This window comes from Paramisgurnus dabryanus, chromosome 4, assembly GCF_030506205.2.
Source record: "Paramisgurnus dabryanus chromosome 4, PD_genome_1.1, whole genome shotgun sequence".
In the NCBI taxonomy this organism is placed as follows: domain Eukaryota; kingdom Metazoa; phylum Chordata; class Actinopteri; order Cypriniformes; family Cobitidae; genus Paramisgurnus; species Paramisgurnus dabryanus.
In genome coordinates this window covers 14,134,536-14,161,362 of record NC_133340.1, presented here as the reverse complement: position 1 = coordinate 14,161,362, position 26,827 = coordinate 14,134,536, and the positions used below count along the sequence as shown (strand labels likewise).

Sequence of the window (26,827 nt, the reverse complement as noted above, 5' to 3'; positions counted from 1 at the left end):
TGGCAACAGAATAACAACTACTTGTGTTGAGGAGTTATACAATTCCTCCTTAAAACCTCACAATGTCTGGGAGAACAGAATAGACATTTTTAATGTGTTAATTTGGGAATTTATGTATGCACATACTCATTATTTCAATAGTCTTTCTGCACTGGGAAAGAAGCTTTGCAAGTTACAATGTCTTTACACAGTACATTAAACTCTTATTAGCTGTTCCTTCAGAGAAAAATCTCATAAAAACTTTAAAGTCTTAAATTGTTTAGGGAATGTATTGGGGCTGCCATGTACAAACACATGTAGGCGCCAGTTGAAGGCCTGGCATGAACAGATGTTTATTTATAAAGTAGCAGCAGGCAGGACATGACAAAGGTCATGACAGACAGGGTTAGCACCAGTCTCCATGAATTATAGATATTCATCATGTGTAAATTTATGTGTAAGTGAGAAAACAGCCTTGAAACATGCTATCAGTACAAATCTGAGACCACCTTTGGACTTAATGTGGACTCTTTATACATAAAAAGCGAAGGTGTTTGGTTATGAAAAACAAAACCTTGGGGCAAATTTGCTAAGCCATTTTCTATGTAGTATTTCGAAAACCACCACCATCTGTAATCCATTTTACCAGGTGCTAAATGTGCCGAAATAGCACTGATGTGAGCATTAAATTAAGCCATTGTCATTTTTTCTGCACAAACACGCCTCCTTTCTATGTAAATTAAGGTCATTATGGGTTGTGCGATTACCATCACGCTATTACCACCGGTCGAAAGCGGGTGGTAAACTGAATTTAATTTAAAAGAGGTATTTGTGTACGTTCACGAATTGATCATGGCACCATTTATCCATCAAATGACCAAACATTGCCTTGAGTTCCTATTTAGATGCCTAGATAACAACGGTGAAGTAAAGCTGTTCAATTCCAGCGATGTATACCAGATCACAGTTAAAGCATTGGAGATCGCACGGCTAAGATTGCACTTCACACAGGTTCTGTGAACGAATCTATGCCTTTACCCGATTTGCATTATTCCTTTAGTGAATTGAACACTAAAAACAATTCAGGCTGCGCATATAAATAAACGGTGCTATCAGCGGGCGCGATTCAATTACGTCGCAATTGTGTATTCCCCCATATCTTTTCGTTTGAATGAGAAATAATGTATCAGTCCATCTAAGTGGTATAAAGATAAACACCACCAACAACAAAGAACAACAAAAACAGCACATCTGCACGGTTTACCTTTTCTTTGTGCATTTCCTCATAAGCTGAACCGATTCGTCTGAATGATGTGTTGATAAATTGATATTCAACTCTGCAATAAAGAAAAGAACACAATTAGTCCTTTGAATACGTGTTATTTGAAATATAATTGACTGCTGTATTATTTGAGCTTTCTATGGTGACACACAGCAGAACAGAGAGGATACGTGGGCACACACACACAACAGATGTTGGCTGTTTTAGAAAGGCAAATAAGAACAGCCGGTCCATTTCAGTGCGATGCGATCTGATGCACTACTGTCCCATCTCTCATCAAAAACACACATAACACAGTTTCAGTCATGCTATCAGGAGAGCTGATTACACCTAAGAGAAGAACAAAGTTCTGATACCTCAAGTTCAAATAAGTTGCTGCAGAAAATAAAAGCACTAACTGATGATTGACTCGCTGTAAAACACAGATTTGATTGGTGCCCTTTAGGATAGGTTTGAGTGCTCTTTCTCTCTCTCTCCCTGTCCAACTCCAATGCAGACACTTCACCTCCTCTATATTAAACCACTAGACAAGGCACACAGGGTCCCAAACTCATTTTGAATGGTATTGATCTCTTCCACAAATAAGAACCCACACCACAATTTATTTGCGTCCCCTCAGGTATCATCTGTTTAAACATTTTCCTGAATCAATCAGTGTGGGCTCTCCAGGGGGACGCCGTCTAGCACCGTTTCGGTTATTATCCCCTGCTGATGAAAGGCGCGCCTGTCCGCACAGGTCTGGGAACAGCTTTTAGGAAGTTATGCACTTAGGTTTGCTCAAATCATGTCTCTTTTGGGACCACATACAAGCGTATGATTCTCCAAGTTATCTAAAATGGACTTCATGAAGAGTACAAACTACGAGAAATGTCTCTTTTTATTTATTTTTAATCATTTTCTAATTTCAATTTGACTTATTTTGTTGAGAAGAGATAACATTATTACAAACCATTTTCTTTTATAAATCCAACTTCTTGATTTACTCGTGTAATTTGGTACATTTCTCTAAACCTGTGCTTCCAAAAACATTAAAACAAATCATCCTTTCTTTGGCAGTCATACAGCACACTTAAATGCTGTTGACAACTGGAGCACAGCTTATAGATGACTTATTTTATTTTTTATTATATACTAATTCTGGTTTATTAGTTTATGCTGATTCCCAAATATAAGGATTAAAATGACTGGCTCTTAAACACACATTATACTGTAGCACTGTGATTAATGACAGAGTTTATGATGTGTTATGTTCTGTGCATTATTACAAATCACATAAATACATGTTTCTCTTAAATGCATATTCTTCATTAAAATATGAACCCCCGGTGAGTGAATGCAATTTATATGATAAAGTTTGAGGTAAGTGAATGATTGGTTTAATTTAAGCAATTTAATAGATTTGACAGATTAGGAAAATTATTCCATTAACCAATTATCAAGGAATCCAGGAAAGTTTACCCAGCTAATGTTAGATAATTTCAAATAATAATCCTTTTGGCAGAATGTGCTGCATGCTATAATTTGTTAAAGCTTTTTTAAATAAATTGCAGGAAATTTATGTCTATTGCACGTAATAGCGATACAGATTTTTTTTATAAAGCTTCTACTCACCCCAACCACAAAAAACTTTGTCTAATGCTCAAATCAGTTTCTATGTTTAAAAATATCAGAGATTTATATCTATGGGGATATTGTGAGGAAGATATTTTTTCAGGCTTAGATTTAATATATGTGGCCCATGCATGAGCAGTGATCTGGAAAAATAAAGCAAGCACTTCAATACTGCTAATAGAAAAAGGGAAGTAGAGATTTCTCACTTAGAATTATGTACAAATTGCAACACCAGTGAATCAAACACACTAAACCTAGGAGTTATTTCTTAATATAAAAGACAGCATTTAACAGTCCAAAGCTAAAGAGCACTTCAGGTAATGTGGACTCAATTTATATTGCCATTCATTTTTGAATGGTAAATATTTAAACATGGCATGTAAGCTGGAAAATGAAAAAAGTTAAGATCACTTACAAGGTGATATTTTACCTCAAAGAAGAAAAAGACAAATATGAATAGCACAATTTTTTCTTCTAGACAACAATCAGATTGAATATAATGGGCTTTTCACACTTGAAATAGTTAACCCCAGGTTAACTCTGGGTTAACAGAATCCTGGGTTATCACACTGTTCATGCTGTTGGCTGTTTTTAGCCTCATGCGATGTCTTTTTACTCCAATTCAGTGTTTTCAGTACACTGATGGAGATATAAGGTACGTGGTCCTCAGTTTCTGATTGGCTGTCCTTTGCTAGCTTCAAGTCATAACATTCCAACCCTGCTTCGTTTCACAGTGCATACGTTCGGCACCACAATGCCCTGCAAAAGCAATTCCTCCAGTTTGAGTTGGAACGCACATAGTTGAAACATAACTGATAAATTAGGTTATGTGAAGAACAGCCTCTGAGCAAAATTCCACTATGGTCCAGTAAATAAAGGGAATGTATAACCCCAATTATTTAATAAGTATTGTAGTACTGAAAAATACTAATAAATGTCAGATTCAGGCTGTCATATGTCTTACTTACATGAAGAAAAAATATATTAATGATACAGTACACATTTTTGCATATGGCTTACAAAGAGAATTAAATGAATATGTATGATGCTACTTATTGTTACTTGCTAAAGGGCATCTTGACAAACCCATAATATATTAATAATAATGTGTTGTTTAAACTGATCCAGCTGATTCAATTTAACATGTCTACTTCCGTTAAATGTGCACCTAATGTTGCGGAGCAGCTTGGACAGTTTAACAGCACAGATAGAGAGGTGGGCTATTGTAGGACACACCATGACTAACGGCTTCCTCGTTGCTAATCTGTGTCTGCATGTCCTGAGTATAGTCTAGTCTGCCTGAACCAGATGCGCCTGTTTGGAAGTGTGACGGACGGGAAAAGAGAAGTTCGGAGCGCTGAATCTATTGTTAGAAAATTCATTTGGAAACGCATCAGTAGCGGACAATCTAGCAAAAGTTGGTCTGTAGAGATGGGATTTAAGATGCAATAGCCTGAAAATTTCTCTACTGAAATAATACTAGAACAGACACAAATGTATGTGGAACAAAGGCCGTACTAGAATCATTATATGCTTTTAACACATGTGTTAAAAACAACATTACCAGAGTTTCTTGTAAAATGTTATATTAATTAATTTATAGACTTTGAAAAATGGAAAGAATAACCTTTTGCTGATTAATGGAGCTGTTCTTAACCGGCACTTAAGGCGCTTGCGACGTGTAAAACTGTTTCACCAGAATGAAAGCACTTCTGGGACTTGTGACTTGACTGACTGACATTCAGCACGTAAAACCTTTAATTATTAATCAATATTACAAGAGAAAGAGAGATATTGTCAAAATAATTATATTATATACAAGTGTAACTATTTTTCAAACCATTTTGTACTGTAGGGACCTGAAACCTATTACATGGCTGTGATTCACCGGTTTACCTAGTATAGGTTTTTTCGTTATAGCTTTTGACTACAGTGCTACTATATATATATATATATATATATATATATATATATATATATATATATATATATATATTCTTTGTTACCAAACAAAAAATATTTCTAGTTTTTAGGGTATATATATATATATATATATATATATATATATATATATATATATATATATATATAGTAGCACTGTAGTCAAAAGCTATAACGAAAAAACAAATATTATTGATAAAAATAAGAAAATGTATCATCGCCACAGTTATCATCATCATCATCACAAGACCTAAATTCTGCAGTTTTTCAGCTTATAAGGTTTAGAATAGACATTATGGTAACTATATGCTGAATAGAACATTTGCCATAAGCATTAAGCAGCACAGAGGCAGCGGTGTGTTGGCTAAGGGGGGTATTCATATCCACCTAACACAGAGGCTAAAAACGTGCGGTGGAGAGGGCAAGTGCTGCTCAGCGGCAGAGAAGAGAAAAGGATGTGACACGAGCCACCTCCCTTATGAACACTGCAAGTCTTTTCAAGTCAGCAGTTCAAATATTCATGACTGTGCTCGTGTAGCGCTTTTTAACCTTCTGCTGACCCCATTTAAGCATTAGATGCTTCTTGGAAAGTTTTTTTTGGGCCAAAAGGAGGGAACACAGATTTGAGTCGCCATGACAGTTCTTTCTTTTTTCTGCCTGTCTTCCTGTCTTCTTTCTTTCTTCACTTCCCATTACCCACAGTTAGGTTCTTTATGATGTCCAGAAATGCTTACTTGGGTAAATCTGCTTTGTCTTTTCTAGATTAGTTACGGTACACGGTGTGCATTGGGTAATGACACGTGGTGGAGTTTGTGCCGGTGATGGGATCCAGGAAAGGGTGAGGAAAATGATAAAGTTACACAAGCTTAAAAGGTGCCAAATATCATATAGCATTCATTTTATTTCCAGGGCCACACAGAAAGATAAGCATCTTGTTTCCTAACAGAGCACTAATTATGAACTGTTGCCAACGCAAATCAATATTCTATGTGCAGAGAGACAACCTTTAAAACTTGCTTAGAGCAAAATATCTTATAATACCTCATTGTGTAAATAAATAAAATATCATAATGGTTCTCTGCATCAAGTGAGAGGAAAAAGGCATAGAAAAGTGTGACATCATCTCTTTTTACTTGTAGCAGTACTCTGGATTCCCACACTTTCAGCCAGTGAGATTTCATGACCATGAATGTGCTGCAGAAAACATTGCAGATGATTCTACAATGTTTTCTGCAGCACATTAATCAGGAAAAAATTGAGTGATGAGCTTCAAACTATTTCTAAGCGGGTTCGAATTAACAAATTAATTTAAATATAGAAAAAACTAAATGCATATTTTTTAGCCAAAAATACCATATTTCTAAGGCTGCAGATTTGAATTTATTTGTTGATGGGATGCCAGTGGAACAAGTAACAGATGTTACTTTGTTGGGTGTGAAACTTGACAATACATTGTCCTGGTCCAAACATATAGATAATGAGCATTATGGGAAAAGGTAAAGCAATGGCCAGGAAATGATCTACATTTATTTCGCCTTTAGCTTTAAAAGATGTGGTGAAGTCAATAGTTTTATCGCATCTTGAGTACTGCGCATCGGAGAAACACTTAAAAAAACTTGCTAGGTTGCTAGGTTGGTGCTTCATTATCAATTTAGGCTAATGTTACTGATATGCATAGAAAATTAGTATGGCTCTTAGTTAAGAATAAATTACATTTACGATTGTTGGTATATTTTTTATAAGGTAATCAAGTATCACACACGGTGTTTTTTCTTTGAAAAGCTGGTATATGTTGGTTTTAGACACGTTTATAAAACACGTCAAGTGAACACGTCATGTTCCTACAAATATACGTAAAAGTAATTGCACACATGTGTTTTATAGAAATTGTGAAATATGCTTTTAAAGGTAGATGTACTTTAGCTTGTGCTGCTACTACTAATATGCATAGGTACAGTTTTGTGATGTGATTGGAGTATTAATTGTATTTTTGTTTTCATTTTATTTGTTTGAATGATTTTTCTGTATTGTACAAATCTGTGGACCCCAGGAAGATTAGCAACTACTTTGTGGAAGCTTATGGGGTTCCAAATAAACAATAAACAATGACCTTTACAGAAATAAGTGTATAAGAATTCTTTTAGAAATTGTTTTTTTTAAAGAGAGATAGGTGGGAAGATAGATGTTTATATAAGGCAACAATGTTTTTAAATCTTCTGACCATAATTAAATCTAATGTAATTAAAATGTGTTAATTTAATCCATTCAAATTATTTTTGGTTTTAATGAAAAATATTAAGTGGTTTCTATTTGTATTGCACGTTTGTAATGTAAACTTGACTCATTTAAGTTGGGACTACATGAATAATTTGTGTTCTATTAAAGCAAAATTGCTAAAACTGGGCAGAGATGTCTAGTTAGCATGCTTTGAATAAGACTGAATAATGAGAAATATCAAAATAAAGTGCTATTTTATGCATTTTTAATTAAGATAAGAAAAAAGGGGACTTTTAGTAAGTTGATATATTAGTATTTGAAAGAGTTAGTTTTGTTGTTGGGTTTTAAACAGTTAACATTGTGCAGATGAGTACATTTGCTTAGGAAGAGAAGAGTCTTGTTAACATGTATCAGTTATTTAGTGTTGTTTTGATCAGAAAGCATTACTCTGTCAGTTGAAATGTCTTCATTTGAAAGCATTTAGATTTGAAATGTTTATGCCAAAAGCAGCTTCTGTTTCAATTGAGTGTTGGTTATGGTTATCTTTCTAATGTGTGCTGTTGCTTTATATTAACATTATATCTAAGTACACAAAATGCAGCATTTTTGTCAAATCAACATATTATGCTACTTAAACTTAAAGTAAGTTAAACAATTTCAACTTGATTTTATAAGTTATGTCAACTTTTCATAAGTCAAAACTTAAAATTGTATGTTGAATTGATTTGCAAAACCAAGTTGTTTTAACTTCATGCTGCATTTTTTTTACAGTCTAACCTGATTTGATAATAGTAGCATTGGTGATCAACTCAATTTAATTGTGCTAATCTAACTAAATTAAATTGAGGAAGTTAACTAAATGCATATTTCTAAAATTAGATCATATAATTGCATAGTTCTTACATTAAAAAATGTAGCAAATTCAATGAATCATTTTTATTCAGTGTAGTGATGTCATGTTACAGGCAAGTTTCACTTTTAAGTGCTTTCACTGGTGCAAAGCTAGAAAATAAAACCTCAACAGAATTTTGATGACAATTAAAGATTTTATAAATATATAAGCCTTTTTGTTTCATGAAATGTCTAGGGTTTCATGATAGTGAAAATGTTTAATATTAAAAGAATTAATTGGTACAATTTAAATGAACACTTTAAAAACGGGTGTGTGGTCGACCAGACGATTGGACTGTCCGGCGTTGCATCCATTCTCTACAGAATCTACAGGGTAAAACAAACTCTGACAGACTTTTGCTAACATGTAGCACTGGAGCTTCTCAGACTGATCTGAGTGGACATGCATAGACAAACAGGACACTAGGGGTTCCCTTTGGGAATGAGGAGAGTGTCAACTCTCACGACTTATTGTTGAAAAGTAACTTCCTGATTTTAATATATGTATAAATATGTGTTACTGGGGGCCGCAGGATGGAATGAAGGGCAACAGGGAAATATCAATGAAAAAAGTGGCATTCCTGCAGTCACGCATCAGCACACACAGACATGCCCCCATGCGTGCACCCTTCTCCAGATACAGACCCATATAGACATTTTCCCATACACACACACACATTCACATATCATCCCAGTCATGACTACATATGTATGACAGAGACCTTTCAGGAACAGCATCCCAAGTTCTCTGTCAAGTTAATCCATAGCAAATGTGTGGCTGGGTTCAATTCTGCAAGGAAGTAGGACAAAAAAAGCCTGACAGCCAATTCTGACAGCCAATTGCTCCTTATGGAAATTTTTCCAGCACCGCCTGACAACTTTCCCATTTTTTGGCAGAAACTCCCAGAAACTTGAGATGTATTTACTGACTTGCCAGTGCGCCGAGTCACTTAGGCATCTGAGGAAAAGGAATTCAAATCCATAATTTAACAGTATGGAGAAAGTGTCCGTAAAAAAATGAGTCACCGTTTGTAACGCAAGCTGAACTTTTCCTTTCTCGAGCGCAGGTGACACGGTTGTGAAAAGGTGAGGTGGGTGGCCTGACTCTCCAAACCTTTCAGATGAAGAGGACCAACAGACATGACTCAACCCTTCACAGGGTCAAACACGGGCCATCCACCTGCTCCCAGCAAAAACAACATCACTCTACGCTCTTGAGAAATGGCACCTTTCAAAAGAATGTCTGCTCAGAAGATCGGATTGGCATTTCCAATGCATCTTGCAAGTCGAGATAAATGGTGTAGTAAAGTATAAACTCGTGTCCTGTCCAAGGACGGTGTTTTTTCAAATATTTGCTCTTATGTTTCATCACAGTCATATCACTCAAGTACCCCTTCATTGATACCAACGGTAAAAAATGAAATCCGGATGGGATGCCTAACAAATGTCTTTTGTGGTCCTCTGTTGTGACGTAATTATCATCAAAGGTCAACTCATACAAGCGAAACACAGCATCCTTTGTGCAAGCTTAATAAATGACTGTCATTCAAGCAAACTAAGATACTGTAATGCACACATTGTTTAGCTAAGAAAAGCTAAATTGAAATAACTGCTATACTGAATTTATTAGATTAAAAAGCAAAACTAAGATCTTATCAGGTAGACTCTCACTTTGCTCCAGCCCAGAACCTGCTTAAGGATCTAAAAAATAACTGCTTAAACATTAGGGCTGGGTATCGATTCAGATGTTCCAGATCGATTCGATTTTGATTCACAAGCTATCAAATCGATTCGATTTCGGTTCTCGATTCAATTTTCGATTCCGGTTCTCGGGCCGGTTTTTATACTTGGTTCAACTCAATGGATATAGATTTAATACAAATACTATAATAATAAAAAGAACAGTGAACAAGTTGGTAATTAATAAAAATAAAATAAAAGCCACAACACTATCGTCGTCGTCTTACTTGTGAAATCTAAAATGCTTCCATACTTCTGACTTTTTATGTGAAGGTGGCATCAACGTCGATGAAGCACCTGAAACCGCCATTTTACTCACTAAATGAATGAATTACAGGCTCGCCTCTCGCTCCTTGGTAACAAGGCAAAAAAGAGGGTGACATCTAGTGAAGAGGACTAGTAATTAGATTAACGTTAATCTTACGTTCAATGTTTGTGGGAACAAATATGAAAAAAAAAAACCGATTCTGCTCTTTGAGAATCGATTTTGAATCGACCACATTTTAAAAAACGATTAATTGAAAAATCTATTTTTTATTAAACATATAAAACAACCATTTCTCCATCTCACCAATAAACTAGAAGTATGATGCCACTTTACATGATAATAAATTTAATACTTAATGTAATATTTCAGGCATTTCTCAACATGAAAAGTGGCAAATTTTCTGTGTAAATGACCGTACATTAACAGTTCATAGGGCATACGAGGCAAGCTGCACCCAAGTGCACGCACAAATGCACATAAACGCAGAGACGCGTACACAAACATACATGCGCGCCCCCTCTCAGGAACTTTTTATGGCCGCAGAGTGCCACCATGGAGCCACTCCAGCTTTAGCTTCTCCTCAATTATGCAGTAGAGTTTTTTGACCTGCTGCACAGATCTCTCCCCTTCTCAATTATGAATGGACCTCTTGATTGAGGTGGGTTCCTCTCCACTCATCCCTCCCACTCCTTCTCGTTTATTCATCCCTCTAAACGAAGAGGCGCCACGGCTCCTGCCGTCGGAGAACGACGCACTGAATGCTTGTTGAAAGGGTTTGGAGAATTATGGGATGAGGAAAGGCATTAGACGTGACGGGCGGCGGTGATTTTCAATCCTCGATGTTTCGGCCGAAACGTGAAATGAAGATGTCGGCAAATAATTGAAACCGCCACTTCACTTTCCTAATGTTTATCAGAGGTATGCATGTGGTTGCACTTTGCTTGCTAATTTCCTGGGAACTGTTGATTTACCTCTGTCAATGAGCCGAGCGATAACATTAGGAAGCTTTAACTGCGCAATTTTCATGTGCAAGCGATGGCCATATTAATAATGAAAACCATCTGATAACGTCATACCTGCTGTTTTAATTGCTTTTCTTTGTTAATACTGTTGCTATTACCATCACGGGACGTAATTAATTAACTACAAAAATGGTTTGAGCTGGAATTGCTTCGCTACACTGCAGAAACATTTTTTTTGTTTGATAATTTATATGTTAAAAAATACATAAAACTGATTTATATCTGAATTCAATTAATTATACTTTAAATTGGAAAAACAGTTTTAATGATACTTAGATCCTATTCTTGGCAAATATAATATTTTAAAGGAGATTATGAATGTGTGTAAATGTGTGTGTGGAGCAGGAATTAAAGCTTAATAGTAAAGACAGTTTTAGCCATTTTAGAGCTACATGTCTTATGGACAAATAGACATGAATCTCCAGAGGTTATCATCCCCAAGAAGTGTTGACTCATATGTTCAAGAGAAAGTGATTAAACGTACACAGGATATTGAACTCGAGGAATGATCTCTGCAGGGTTGTACACAATGGAGTCTGTTATCAATTAATTCAGTGATAATGAACACCAGAAAAACAAAGAACACTGTTCAATGATTTTTTCCATTAAAGACAAACAGCTGTTCTTGTTCTGTGAATTATGAAAACATATTTTGTGTTTGCCATTTGTACGAAGTAAACTTTTAAAGTGCTCGATTTATATAAACCACTAAAAACATTGATGCCATTTTAACTTTTAACTACTTCCTAAGAAACTGTTAACCATAAAAAATTCCAGAATTATGTAAAAATAACGAATGTTATAAAGACTTTCTAAACTGTACAGCCATGCTTAAAAACAAATTCATCAATTCATCAACTACTGTTGTTTAGCTGTTATTATGATTCAAACTTCTGATTGCAAATCTCCCATGAACGAAGAGCGCAGATTTAGCCCTTACGATGCTTAATGAACGTAGCTGACTTGGGCTTAATTGTGATTTATTGTTTCGCCTCCTTCTTCCGGCCCTTGGGATAATTGTGGAAGAAGAAATTAATGGGGTCAATTGGTCTATTTTTGTTGTGCTAATTTGCCTACTTCAAAGACTACATTAACCTGTGAGTCTCGCAGTCTCAGGAGCAATCGCAATCTCGTGGCAGAACACTTTTTTCGGAACGGAGGGCTCCGAGTGAAAACGTCAAAGTGAAGTCTAGTGGATCTAGTGGAAGACCGACTTCGATGACACCTAACCTGTCATGGAGATTGTTAAAAGAGAGCTTGTAAAATCCTGCTGAGAATTGACTTTTTGAAAGAAATATGAATTTCTAATCATTCCACGTGCGTTACGCTCGGGTGGCCATGGTATGAATATGTCCAAGCTCAACCTGAGTTTTGATTGAGTTTGACTGGATTGTTTCTGAATACTGGCAATTCAACAGACTTCTTAAATAATTTTGACAGTAATTCCAGAAGAAGTAAAGATTTTTTAAATAATTCAGTGACTGGAGAATTTACAACATCAAGGGCAGCAGAGTTTTACATACTTTATACAAGCACACCTGCTCCTTTAAAATGCACATCTGTCATTTAACCCACAATGAGGTTCTGGTTCCTGATCCTGAAGTTATAAAAAGACAACAGTGTAAACTTTACATGAAAAAATAAATAATAATACTTAACTAATAAAACTAATCATACAAAATGAAATATATATTTTTTTTTAAATTGATTACAGACATTCATTACAGTAGCTATTTTATTAATTTATCTTTTTACTTTCATCAAACAACTTATAATTTTTGTTGACACAAGAAATGCATCTTGGCACAGCTTTTTAGCACAATAAACATGTCTTATGTAATTTTGCATTTTTTTATGATTAAGCCTACAGATTTTAAGCCATGGAAATGTGTCATTCTTCACATTTAAATTATTAAAAAGCATATATAAATGAATAATTATTTAGTTATGTTAAAACCTATTGTTTCTTATTTTATTTACTTAAAAGTATGTATGTATTTTTCTGTCTTTAGTAAAAATGAATATGTATAAATACAGTATATATTGTATTTTTTTATATTTAAATATAAATGTATGTATATTTATGAAGTTATTGTTATTATATTTACTTACAGTGGCTGTTTAATTCCTTGCATAAGGGTTTATGGCAAACAAATCAAAGATCCAGGTGATGCAGTTATTTCATAAGGTCTTTAGGTGAAAGTCCTGCAAACTAATGGAGAAAATCTGGAACAGAAAGCTGTGTAAACGGGGCTCTCTCTTTAATCTAGCTTAACCCTGGAACACACACCGGAGTCTGCTTAATGTCAGCACTGTGGACTGAGCACTGGGTATTAACTACAGCCTTGATATGAGAGCAGGGAAGAGCAAACAGCCATGGCCATACACACGGGCTGATTAACTATTAGTCTGTGTGTGTCCATGACAAATAGAAAAGATAAAGAAGAGAAAGAAGAGAAAAAATCTTCAGTGGCTGCCTGGTACTTAATCCATACACTGTAGCTTAAATGTACAAATCTATGAAAATACATGCAGTCAAGCAAATATGTAGTAGTTTGTAAATGCAGTTCAGAGAATATTGGAGTTTGTTTTAAACAAGCCATTACTGTTAAAAGGGCAAGGATGCCATGTTCTGTATGGTTCCTAAAACAGCACCACCCAGGGGGCCGATGACATCGGGGGGTTCAGCACTCTTCCATCCTGCCATACACACACACACACACGGTATGATACATGACCCCGCTCTGATCCTCCTTATGGAGCAGTGCAGACGAGAAGAGGCAATCTAGAGAAAACATACTCACACACACACACATTCTCGTTCGGGGCCCTACAAACTCCTGACGTTGATTTGAAATAAATGGAGACTGATGATCAGTCGATGACAATTCCCGTAATCATTAAGCGGGGAGCGATTCATCAGAGGAGCGGAATCGGAGGCCTCTGTGTCACATTTATCCTGCTGGAGAGAAGTGCCGTGCGAGCTGCACTTTTTAAAAGGATTGATTACAATCCAGCTGCTGTATTTTCCCCCTTTTTCCCCACACTCCTAAATGTGGGATAATCAGGTATTTAGCCCAAAAAAGGGCTGGGAAGCGAGAGGAGAGAGAGCTTCGCAATCTAATTTCCCTACAGCCGAGTCTAACTCCCTGTGCTGATGACTGTCTGGGGGATGTAATGATGCTCAAGATGCTCTGTCATATTAGACAGGAGAGGATAAGAAAAAAGAGCTCGTTCAACGCAAAAATAGCTTTTGACCTTATGAACTCAGTTCTCCACTAAAGGGCCAATTAGAATTAAAGTGATGTGTGAACAAACAGATAAGGGTGTGGTTATATTAATAATTTATTTATTTATTTTACATTTTAGTAAATACGTCATTAATTTTAAATTTGAAAAGTGTATTATATTCCGGTCTGTCTCCTTTGTTTGTAACGTACAATAACGTTTGCCCAAACATGTATAATAGAGTATGTTAAGGGCAGAACATAAAGTTAACTAATTAACTAATTAAATTGTTAAATTAAATAACGAAATTAAATAAAACTAAAATATTTCCTCCAGATGTTGAATCTATTCTCAATAATTTATCTTACAATAAATCTTGCAATAAATCTAAATAATTAGATTATTTAAATTTATATTATCACTTGTTAAATAATAAACCAGGGTTACATTTTTTTAAAATATGCAGTTAATAGTATTAATATTAATAATAATACTTTATAAAAAAAACTTATTTTATTTGATCAAATACAGAACAATTTATAGAAAAAGTTAAAAGTGCACATCTTGGTATTTTTGTAAGCAGAAGAAAAAAACAAAACTCACATGATAAATAAAACTTACTATGGAACTTTCTGTCCTTTATTTTAATTGCTAAAGACCACCCTTTAATCCTACTTTAAGAAGGAAAATTTTAAGAAAATATTGTGATTATAAAAACAGAAGGGGATGATTTTCTTTCTTTTCTTTATATATATATTTTTAATTGAGCTATTAGTTTAGGCCCTTTCAAGACCTTTTGAATTGAAACCAGAAGACAGTTTGCAATGAAAAGAGTTGAAATAGTTCTTAAATTTAAGAAGTACAAAAGAATAAAATAAAACAGCTGCAGCTTTGATAAAACATAATATTACACCATAGTGTTAATGTTAAAAGTGTATGTGTGCTTTGAGGGGGAAAACGGAGCATGACACATAAAATAAATGATTCGCTTTCACAATCTATTTCTCCTCCTCTGCTGTTCTTTCTAAAAGAGGTGGTGGGATACAGACGGCTGCTTTTGGAGGGTTTTTAATTCAATAAATATTAATTGCCATGTCAAGACATCTGCACACAAATGAATTATTTAATGATAGACACTCTGTCTATTTGAAATATGACACTCTAAAGGCACTTTGTGCAAACAGTCCTGGTTGCAGTTTGCCGAAAAAATGTCAGAGCAGAACACGGAGTTCAAACATAGTTCACTGTCATTAACGTTGCAGCGTAAAAGCAACTCAGTGTGACGAAACACACACACACGCAGAAAAAAATGGATTTAGAAAAGTGATGAGGGCCTGGAGTACACGAAAGACTTTCTCCCAAAGCAGAAGTCAAATTCTAATGGCTTTTGTGCCAAAGCATTTACAGGACCTTGAGCATCAGAATACCTATTGATGTGGGCAAACAGTTGGACAGACCATTTATCCCATCAAGTTAGTCAAAAAGCCCTGAGAGGATTTTTTCTAAACACAGCCTCCCAGCTATCATAAACTGTACAGAAACCAATGCTTTTTCTGATGGAACACCATATTTCACATTTCATTACGATGGATGAAAGAAAGAGAGAGAGAAACCACAATTACGTTTCTTTGTGAAAAAGGTGCAAACAGTTCAGGGGCTCGAGTACCTTTGACATATCCAAAATTATTATAATTAACAAGAATGATCATGATAATAGGCAAGCAACTATTGCCTTTGATGGAGCAGACAGATTGTTTTTAACCTTCACACAACTATGAAACTGGGCCTTTTATCTTAAACAAAGCATTGAAAAATGACATTAATTTTTTTTGTACGCTGCAGTCAAAAAAGCAACATGCCATTCTCGTGTTTTGAAACAAAACAGCTTTTCAATATACTAAATTCCTCATAGAAATTGTTGCAAAAGTTGCAACCTAAACAAGGCTAGAAAACAAGTCTATTAAAAAAAGAAAAGAAAATTAAAGTTACACTTTATTTCTAAAGTCCACTTGAGACCTTGACTGCTAACTTTGCAATTCCATGTCACCTAACTCTCATTAAATTTTTTGTAGCTTGTTTGGGGTATGGGTTAGGGAGAGGGACATTAAGGCTTTTGCGGGACGATGTTTAGGATGGGCAAGTGAGAGAGAATTGTACTTGCCCAACCAGACAAGTAACTTGAAAATACCTGCCACAAATAGATTCTTGCACATCGCGTTATATTTCTCAAATGTTCTGTACAAACACCCATGACTTCAGTCGCTTGCTGTGACTCTTACACCTCATTCATGCTTGATTACACTTGACGGACTTTAGGCCATTTTCAGATGTGGAGCCATGCACAAAGTTTCAAAAATGCCACACCACCACGCATACTGAGCGCGCACGTCCACCCACTCCCCGTGCACACAAATGCGGATGTGCTTGCTCAATGGTGGTGTGCAATGCATTTTTGTAACTTGCGTGTGACTCCGCATCCTACCTGACTGCATATGTTACCAATTATTTATCCATCCTTCTGTTGGATGTGCCACCACAAATACACTGTATATCTGTGAGAAAAACTGAAATGTCAATGCGATATTCAAATGTCTATATTTGTGATATAGCCCTACACCAATTGTTTTTATCTCCGGCCAAATAATATTTTTACTTGGACCAGTGAATGAAACATGTACTTCTCTGAAGGACAACCACATGACAATGCTTAATGTCAAGCCTTGATAAGTGAACATGTACAGTAGTTGCCAAGTTAAACCAAATATGATATGCAACATGTGCTTATTATGTTAGTAACACACCATGTTAAAATAATGCAGAGTGACTGAAATCTATCCACTCAAGGTCAGAATCTGTCATGGAAATGAATCATACAAATTAAGCAGAGCTATGTTTCAAGGTCAGGTAAAAGAGCCTGGATATATAACAGAACTCTGGGCATTGGGTGGCCTGCTTGAATCATAAACAAAGTCAATGTAGTAATGAGTGAAGGAAAATTAATCTGAGAGATTAAAACACCAGGCATCTTGGGATATGTCAGGTAATAGCACCCAGCTGCTTGGCCTCATTACTAGGTCTGTGGGACATGTCAAAAACAGATAAGAACTTTTCTAGAATGTATTTTACCTGCTCTGCTCTCTGTCAGACGGCTATTATCCCTACACCTCCAAAACTCACTCTAGCATTGATTCGCTCGTGTGGGAGGCAGCCAGGAGACAAAAAAAAAACTTATTGTAACCACAGTTTTGTCTGAGAGAAGTTGACAGGATGGCTTCTGGACCATGTTACAGTCGTACAGCTTAAATCATTCAGAGTTAACATCTTTAGCTGAATCGTCATTATGTTCCGGGAAGACCAAATGTTTCCCAAAGTTGAAAAAGGGAAATTGCTGGTGGGGATAATGATCATGTTTAGGTCATTAGCCACACTGTTAAATGACTCCAGACGAACGCTTCGTCTGATTGGCTGATTGATCTGGCATTCTTCTGCCATTCTGCTGTGTCTTAATAGTGATCGGCTGAAACAATAGCTATTGACCTGACTTCACTGTACCTATGATTAACTGCTATAGCTTCTCTTTATTCTCTCTTTTAAGGATGGGCCAAAAGCATTTAAGGAATATTACTGGCCGCATTAAACAGACTTTATTCCACCTGGGAGGGTTTACTGAGACTTTAAGACGGCATATTATAACCTAACATTTACATTGTCATTGAACCTAAAAGATTTCCTGAGATGAAAGCAGCTACAGTATGGATATTCTATAGACGGTTTCATCAGATGCACGTGCGGTACGATACGCGTCTGGTCCGAACTTTACTTCTGGTTTCAGTTTTTGTAATAGTCTGACTAGTTGCTAAACTGAACTCTTAAACAAATACCTTGTCGAAAATAAAAAATGTTTTGGTTTCCTAGGTAATCTATGTGTTGTTTGTTTTGCTTGTTATATAAATAAACTACTTTGAAAGGACTTTGTTGTTATTTATTCTTAGCAGAGTTTACCAGAAGTTACGTGTGGACCACGAAAGCCGTTTGTTTATGTTGTTACTGCTGAAACTGTCTATAACCTACATTCTGTACAGAAATGTGATTTAATTATGCATTTCTTCAGCTGAGCGCTTTAGTAACTCTGATACTTCAGCTGTGAGCCGGTTGGTTGCTGTTAGAACTGCACGATTCTGTATAAAATCATGATTCTTTTGCTTAAAATAAAGATCACAATTCTCTCATATCTTCTCAAAAACATTTTTTATTTTAAACCCTTACAACCCCTAAACATTAGGTTAACATTAGTTTTTACATGTGCAAAGAATTCTGCTTCTGAAAGTTTCAGATAAGTTTAGATAATATTTAAATTCAGTACATGTTAACTGTAGAGTGATTATGTATTCATTTTATTTGAAGAAACTTAAAAATATACATTTTAAGTATCCTAAATAAAAAAAAACGAATATGTTTTGGTGCAGATTGCTGCCACATGGATTGACATTAACTTTATGGTAATAAGCTATGACTGGGTTCGGTGGCAAACCAATTGGAAGGCGGAATCGTTCGGAAGCAACCAATCAGAAGGCGGAAACCTCCGCTTGAGAGGATTCCAGAGAATGCATTCAAGCGTCAGAGCGCATGGCAGCCAGAAAGTTTTTTGACGCTCTTGCCTGCACGCTTAATCTTCACTTCCACTAGAACACTTGGGCCAAATACAGGAAAACGTCATGTAAGTAGTCGGTTACACTTTATTTTGATAGTCCACTTTAGACATTCTACTAACTATAAATAACTTTGCAACTACATGTCAACTAACTTTCAATATTTTGCAACTATACGTCAACTAACTGTCATTAGAGTATTAGTAGACTGTAAGGGTTGGGGTTAGGGAAGAGGTTTGGGTTAGTGGAATAAGTTGACATGCACCTGCAAAGATACTTATAGACAGTTGATTGTCAGTTGAGATATCATCGCAATAAAGTGTTAGTAGATATTAAGCAAACATTCTACTAGTTCTCTAAAGATTGGTAGTTAATAAGTAGATGCAAAGTTACTTATAGTTAGTAAAATGTCTAAAGTGGACTATCGAAATAAAGTGTTACCAAGTAGTCAAGTGGTCAAGTGCAAAGACAGCAAGTGTGGTTATTTGGATGCAGCCAATGTTTCCCCTGAGCTAAAAATAAGTTCAGAAGGGATGAGATCGGGAATAAGATCCTTCTGACACTGGATTTCCACCAACTGCGGAGCGGCTGCAGATCGGCTCTGCTGCGTTACGGCTCCGCACTCCGCCAATACCCACCAGTTCCAAATGTATTGCAGAGCGACTGCATGCTAAAGTGACGAGAACCCATGATGTCTCGCAAATTCACGTAATGTCACGTGATATCTAGTTCTGGATCCGCCCATTATGACGTTAAATTATGACGTTTTGCTGGACCAGCCCAGAACATGACACAAGATCTCGCAAATTCAGGTATGATCATGTGATATAGTCATGGCTCCGCCCTGCGAAGCTGTCCGGCATCCGTCAAAAATAGAAGCTTCGCTTATTTGTTCGGGAGGGCTGCGGATGGCCGGAGCTGTGACGGATTTAGAATGCAGTCAGTGGAAATACACACATTGACTTGAATGAAAAACCGATTGACTCCGCCGCCGTTCCGCAGCGTATCCGCAGCCGTTCCACAGTCGGTGGAAATCCAGCGTAACTTCTTGGCGAAAGCATCCACCGTACCGGTGATGCGAACACCAGCATATCTGGCTTGCGCAATAATAAATGAGACATCATTGGGGCAGCTGTTTGTGATTGCATGTTGTCTTGAGAACTGCCGAGACTGAGACTTTCCTCCTTGAAATTATAATTACCTTAATCGTAGAAATGCTGGATTAATATAGTTTGTGGGCTCGAATTGAGATCACGATCTTTTAACGATTAATCGTGCAGCTCTAGTTGCTGTGGTAATGTCCCGCCCCTCCTCCACTGTGATGGGACGGCTGTGAGAACTGACATTGACGAGCGAAGCTTTTCACCCAAAGTTGAATATTTTTAAACTCTCGGTGTTCAGTGCTGAGCGCGGAAACAAAAACGGAAAACCGCTAGCTGCTGGCTTCTTTTGGGGGGGGTCAACAATAAGAATAGTTGCGAGTTTTCCAGCTATTAACTATCGCTTGCCATGTTGGACCAGTGCTGCTATGTTACTACATCTTACATTCATTGATCAGATCTAAATCAGAATTTGTTGTTTATTTGCGGACCATTGAGGTGGTGCCATTGTTGAGCCCTGTAAACATTCCTTTATATTACAGAAAGAAATTCACTGGTGTCAATTATCATCATGCTTCAAATTGCATTTTTTTTTATAAAATTTTTATCAGATAAAAACGAAATTGCATCTTTGCATTTCGCCAAGGACAGCAAATGTTTTGTGCTGCGACTCCTACATTCACGTACGGTTAATTGAAATGCTCACTGTGAGAATGCAGTGCTTGCAAATAGTTTGATCAATACACAGTGAGATGTGTAAATTGATCTTTGAAGTAGTCATCTCACTTAGTGAAGTGTTCAATCAGTCTAATTCAGAGCCGCTTGTGCCTCGTGTGGTCTTCAGCCAATTCATTTGCTGTGAATGTTCAATGAAAGAATTCCCACTTCCATTACCGATCGCTGGCAGGGAGTTTGTGTACTGTGTCCTGTTTATGACAAAATAGATATTTCATAGTACCCTTTCTCACCCTTTACTTTTTTCAACTGAAAAATCCTAAATAAAACCCTGTTTGCACTTTCCATTACCAGGTGTTTGTGAATCATGATAGGGGTCGAAATATTTTAATAATTATGTGATAAATCTTTATATAAATAAAAAATACACGTATATTATTTATGCATCCCCTAAAAAGTTCAGTGTCAATACAGGCAAATTCAAATGCAAGGTTTTATACACCAGCACAAAAGAAGCACAAGGGACTTAAAATAACCTTAATGACCTTAATACAGTAGTACATTATACCATTTACATGTCCAGCCCAGGCCAAATTCATTGCTCTCTGAACTTCTAGTGTCCAATTAAGGTTTGACTCAATGAGCAGAACAATTGTATTCATCCAAAACTAAAATGTTTAATAGGACCCAAGAGAAAGAGAGAGAAAGTGGGGGAGAGGAAAAGAGTGAGGCAATGTCACAAGGGAGAGAGGACAGATCAACATTGACGCCAGATATCAGACATATCCCAGCCACTCTAGAGCACTGCCAGTCCTATAGTGCAGTCACAGAGGGGGCATAATATGTACAGCCCTCGCTCTGTGTCATTTCCTGATGGGACGTCAAGCGGCAGGCACTCATCACGAGCTGTATTCTGCAGTGTAGTGGCACGGTCCTCACACTGAGTGCCTGACGTAAGTCTAAGTTAATCAAGCCATGCCGGACTACCTGGAGAGAACAAATGTGTATGAAGGGGAGGGAAATAAGTGTTCTGTATTCATGATTTACAAGGCCATTTGCCCCTCTGCTCCTCAGCCAATTGGATGAAGGAATGGAATGGGGTGGAGGTGACTTACTGTAGGAGACAGAGTGTGAAAGTTGTGTTTCCAAATGACTGAGCTAGCCTCGTGCATGTTTAACAAAGAGAGTGAGAGAGGCATCAGATAATGGCTGTTCACTAAGGTCACTACCTTTTGTCCCCATAAATTCCTATTCTGCTAAACCTGCATGCTGTGTATTTGCTTCAGAATATGAGCAAATGCCACCTTTAATTTACGGTAGCTTTTTCTCGGTCCATATTACAAGAAATACAAATTATAAAACATTAAAACGTTAAAAAAAATTAACACAGACGTGTATTATTAACTATAACACGAACTAAACACTTGTGTCAAATTGAGTAAACTAAATTATCTTGTTTATTATAGACACAATATATCAATACCAAGTGTTTTTTCGTTTGTGCAGGATTTTCAGTAAAGGACAGAGGGACAAACTGTAAAGGTCTCTTTCTTTGAAAGGGGCTATGAGTAAAGAGAGAGGAGAGAATTTATGGATTTTCCTCCTGAAAATAGTCTCAGCCTTCCACTTCAAGGGCACAGTGGGGGCTTCTCTTTGAATCAAGGCAAATGCAAACCCACCCACAGGTAGGAAGAGGTGAGCAGAGGTAAACTAGAAGGGGGAAAGGGTGGAGTGTGAGAGAGAATAGATGTGCTAATAGATTCAAAAACATTGGAAATGAGAAATACATTTAGTTTTTCAATTGCATTGGTGTACTAAGGATCACTGTGTCTGCCTAATGGAAATACACAAAAAAACTGCATTTATTTGACACACCATGATCTGACCTGCTGATACACATTCTCAAATACAAGCTTGACCGTGCTGAACCAAATAAAAAAAGCAGAGCAATAAATCTGATGCTTGCAGGTTCACTTCCCTTGTGCAAGCTGATATGGATCAGAGCAATGAAAGCAGTGGTCTTGTTTAAGAGGAAATTGAGAATGTTAGTGTTAAATCTTTATATTGTCTTTACAAGAGACAAAGCAAAAAAGAAAATAAAGAGGGGTGATGAATGTAAAACTTGTGGAAAATAAATTAAAGGATAACTTGACACTGTGACAGAGTTTCAGGCCAGTTTAACCCTCTGGGGTCATTTGTGCTTTTTCAGTTGCTTAAAAACATAATAATGGCAAAAGTCTCATAACAATGTGTTCAGCACAAACTTGGCTACAATGTTATATTGGAACTACTCGGTAAAGACTGTATAGTAAAATATTGCACATTCATTGATGTTATACAGCACGTGTGTTTTTATGTCTTGAAAATGTAAACATTTGAATTTGACAGTTTTTGCACTTAAAGGAATATTCCATTTTCTTAAAAGAAAAATCCAGATAATTTCCTCACCACCATGTCATCCAAAACGTTGATGTCTTTCTTTGTTCAGTGGAGAAGAAATTATGTTTTTTGAAGAAAACATTGCAGGATTTTTCTCACTTTAATGGACTTTAATAGAGCCCAAAATTTAATACTAAACTTAACACTTAACAGTTTTTTTCAACGGAGTTTCAAAGGACTATAAACGATCCCAAACGAGGCATAAGGGTCTTATCTAGCGAAGCGATTGTCATTTTTGATAAGAAAAATAAAAAATATACACATTTAAACCACAACTTCTCGTCTAGATCAGGTCGTGATGCGTGATGTGACCCCACGCAATACGTCATGACGTCAAGAGGTCACAGAAGACGAACGCGAAACACCGCCCCAGTGTTTACAAGTGTGTTGAAAGAGGACCGTTCCTATGTTGTTGTATGTGGAATGATACTAATTAATGTGTTTGTGTCAGTTAATTGTTTACAATGGTCCGCAAATGTGCGTTTTATATATGTAACACGTGACCTCCCTACGTCACTACGCATTTACATTAGGTTGCGTTGGATCAGACCTAGACAAAAAAATGTGGTTTAAAAGAGCATATTTTTTATTTTTCTTGTCAAAAATGACAATCGTTTCGCTAGATAAGACCCTAATGCCTCGTTTGGGATCGTTTATAGACCTTTGAAACTATGTTGAAAAAAACTGTTAAGTGTTGAGTTACTGTAAGTATTAAATGTTGGGCTCTATTAAAGTCCAGTAAAATGAGAAAAATCCTGCAATGTTTTCCTCAACAAACATAATTTCTTCTCGACTGAACAAAGAAAGACATCAACATTTTGGATGACATGGTGGTGAGTAAATTATCTGGATTTTTCTTTTAAGAAAATGGTATATTCCTTTAAAATAGTGCCCTATTTAACCGATCTAAGCGCAGGGTCTAAAGTCTAAAAGCGTGTGTCCAAATCCACTTTTAACAGAATTAAACAGAAAAACCCTAAAAGGGTTGTTACTATTCTTTTTTTTTCAAATAATTTTTTTATTCAGTTATCAAAGAACCTTACAATAATCACATGGTCCAGAATTCATTTTCTAATATGCATAAAAAAGGAGGAAAAAATATAACCCCCCTTCCCCAGCCTGTTAATATACAATACAGTGACATTCAAAATAACTTGTCTATGTGTGTATAGTACGTGGGGTTAAAATCCTCCACGTTTTCCCTTAGCAGAGCCTGCTAGTGTTCAGAGACCTCTATATGAGCAACCTGTCGGTTGTTTCATATTTTTATGTCATCCAAACCTTCTTAGGGGATTGCTTCCGCAGTGACCACCCTTCTGCACTAAGCCTTAGGTTCCGCCCCCTACATGGAGAGCGGAGGGCTTTTGCAGGCACTGGAAGGGTCCAGCTTCAGTGACGCTTTGATAGGGATTCCCAATTTGTCGGTCATGACGTGACGTCGTAGTGACCGACTGAAAGGAAACGTCTCGGTTACGTATGTAACCCTCGTTCCCTGAAGGAAGGGAACGGAGACGTCACGTCCCGTCACCACAGTTTGCTGTTCCATTGCTGTTACCAGGCCGGGCACTGATGCTCACATTTTGCATCTAAAACCACGTGTAAAATGTGTGACTGTGCCGCTTTCCACCCCTTCAAAGCGATCAAGCGCTCCAGAGTGTCTGCCGTTGCTAAGTGACCAAAGCATTGCTTAAAGTTGTAACGAGCACCCACCAACGAAAAAATAAATTGCCATCTATGAACATGCACGATTGTTTAGAAACGTATATCTGATCCTGACTTACATTTGTATATTTCAAAATATAAGTATGCATTGTAAGGAATAATTGACAACGGGCCATTGAATTATAAGAAAATAATGCACACCCAAGGTGCAATGCGGCATGACGCGAAGCGGAGTGCTGTTACACCGCGGGTGTGCATTATTTTCAAATAAATCAAAGGACCGGAGTCAATTATTCCGCTTATACCATGGTTACCACAAACATTGCTCTGTTGCCTATTTTTAAGACATTTGACAAGTTAGGTGTGCAGTTATCAGAAATTAATGCATACCCACGGAACATTTCTCAGCCAATCAGAATACAGTATTGAACAGACCCATAGTATAAATATATATAACACCTATATATAAATATATATATCAATGTGCACATGCACATACAAGCATACAAGCATGCACGTGTGCGCGCCCTGCCACACACATTCAATAACCACCACATTGAATAAGTGCATTACCATCGCGGTGCCACCGTCACATTCCTCGCTAATACATTTATAGATAGGGCCATTAAATAAACTTGGCCATGGAGGACAGGCAGAAAAGAAATGTTTTTATCTCTTAGATGTGTTTACAGAGAGTCAAACACTGTAGATTCATGTAAGGAAGTGCATTTCTCAAATGTATCTTCATCATGGTTTGCTTGGGAAAGACTCTTTCTTATATGGCTTCTGCTTGACAATTGGACATGGTCCAGAGCCTCTCTTCATGGAGAACATCCTTCATCTCTCTTTCATTATTCATCCACAAGCCTGAAAATCGGATAATGGGGAGATCAAATTGGCCTCATTGTTATTACCAGTTTGATTATTTTTCTAAGGACTCCTCTTACTCATGTGCTCTGTTTTCAAACCCATTTCCAAACCTAATAACATAATGAAGCTCTAATGAGCAGTAGAGACAAAGCGGGAGAGAGAGAGAGAGAAGCCTGTGTCCGAAAATGGAACCATTAGTCATGCTTGGACAATACGAATGTTATTAAGAACATCTGATTGTGTGCTTTAATTTATATGTGTATGTGCTCAGGTACACTGAAGCTCATGACATGGGTTAATGTCTTACCCTGTGATGCAATACCAGCAAATGAAAAAGAAATCAAAGATTTCAGAAGCTATAAAGGAAAAGGCTTTAATGTATTCTTTTTCATCTGCTCGCATTGTTTGCTACCTGTCAAACTGTTTTATTTTGATAGGCTAGTTTAGGCAAATTTTAGCAATTTCACACTCTTTCTCCAGCCTAATTTCAGCTGGGGGTGGAAACAGGGACCGACCTCTGATCTCGTTCGCCGCGGCCCACCTTGCACACAGTCCGTCAAAATGTGCAGCTGAAACCCAGTGCCAGTTTAAAGACCCTGTTCCACACGCTGTGGGGGGAAGCTCATTCAGAGCGATGCCTTTTTTATCATAAAAGCAGCAGGACACAACGGCAACTCACAGCAAACCTTTGCCTCTCGCTAGGAGAGCGTGTGATTCGACGCAGGCTAAATAGAAGAAACAGGAGTCCGTAAATTACAAAGAATATATCACATTACCCCACCGACAACCTCGGTCACCGAAAAGGTTTCAGGCCATATAAAGTTTGTCGGCGGCACTCTCATGTTTGCGGGGTGTTGGGGCGTGCGTGATTATATTTTCTCTGTGCTCTGTCATTAAAGGGGGAGAGTGGGCTGCATCAATGTCTGTCTGGAGAGATGAAATTGCAGAAGGGATGCATAGCGCCTGCGTTAACATCATTAGTGCAGTCATTTACATGAAATTTAATTCAAATTTCATTAAGAGCGAAAGCTCACACTTGAGAAATATCTGTAGCACGGGGTCAAATATTGGTGACACAGACAGATGCTCAGATCACAGATGCACAAGAGTCATGAACGACTTTTCTCTGCATGGAGGTTAATGCTTCATTAATAACATATTCAGTTTTCTATGTCTATTAGCTATTTGTAAAAATAACAACTCGTGGCAGTTGGTGCTGGTTGTTCTTTGTTTCTACTACTAAATTGAAAAAC

General features: G+C 37.0%; 1 long non-coding RNA gene across 1 annotated transcript in view; it reads right to left on the bottom strand.

Annotated features, from left to right (window-relative positions):
- Positions 1–1,241: 1,241 nt before the first annotated feature.
- The window catches only part of LOC135746715 (uncharacterized), a 252,692-nt gene continuing 227,106 nt past the window's right edge, over positions 1,242–26,827 (bottom strand). The window contains exon 3 of the long non-coding RNA XR_010531614.1: positions 1,242–1,316. This is a non-coding gene — a long non-coding RNA (uncharacterized lncRNA). The remainder of the gene's footprint in view (positions 1,317–26,827) is intronic.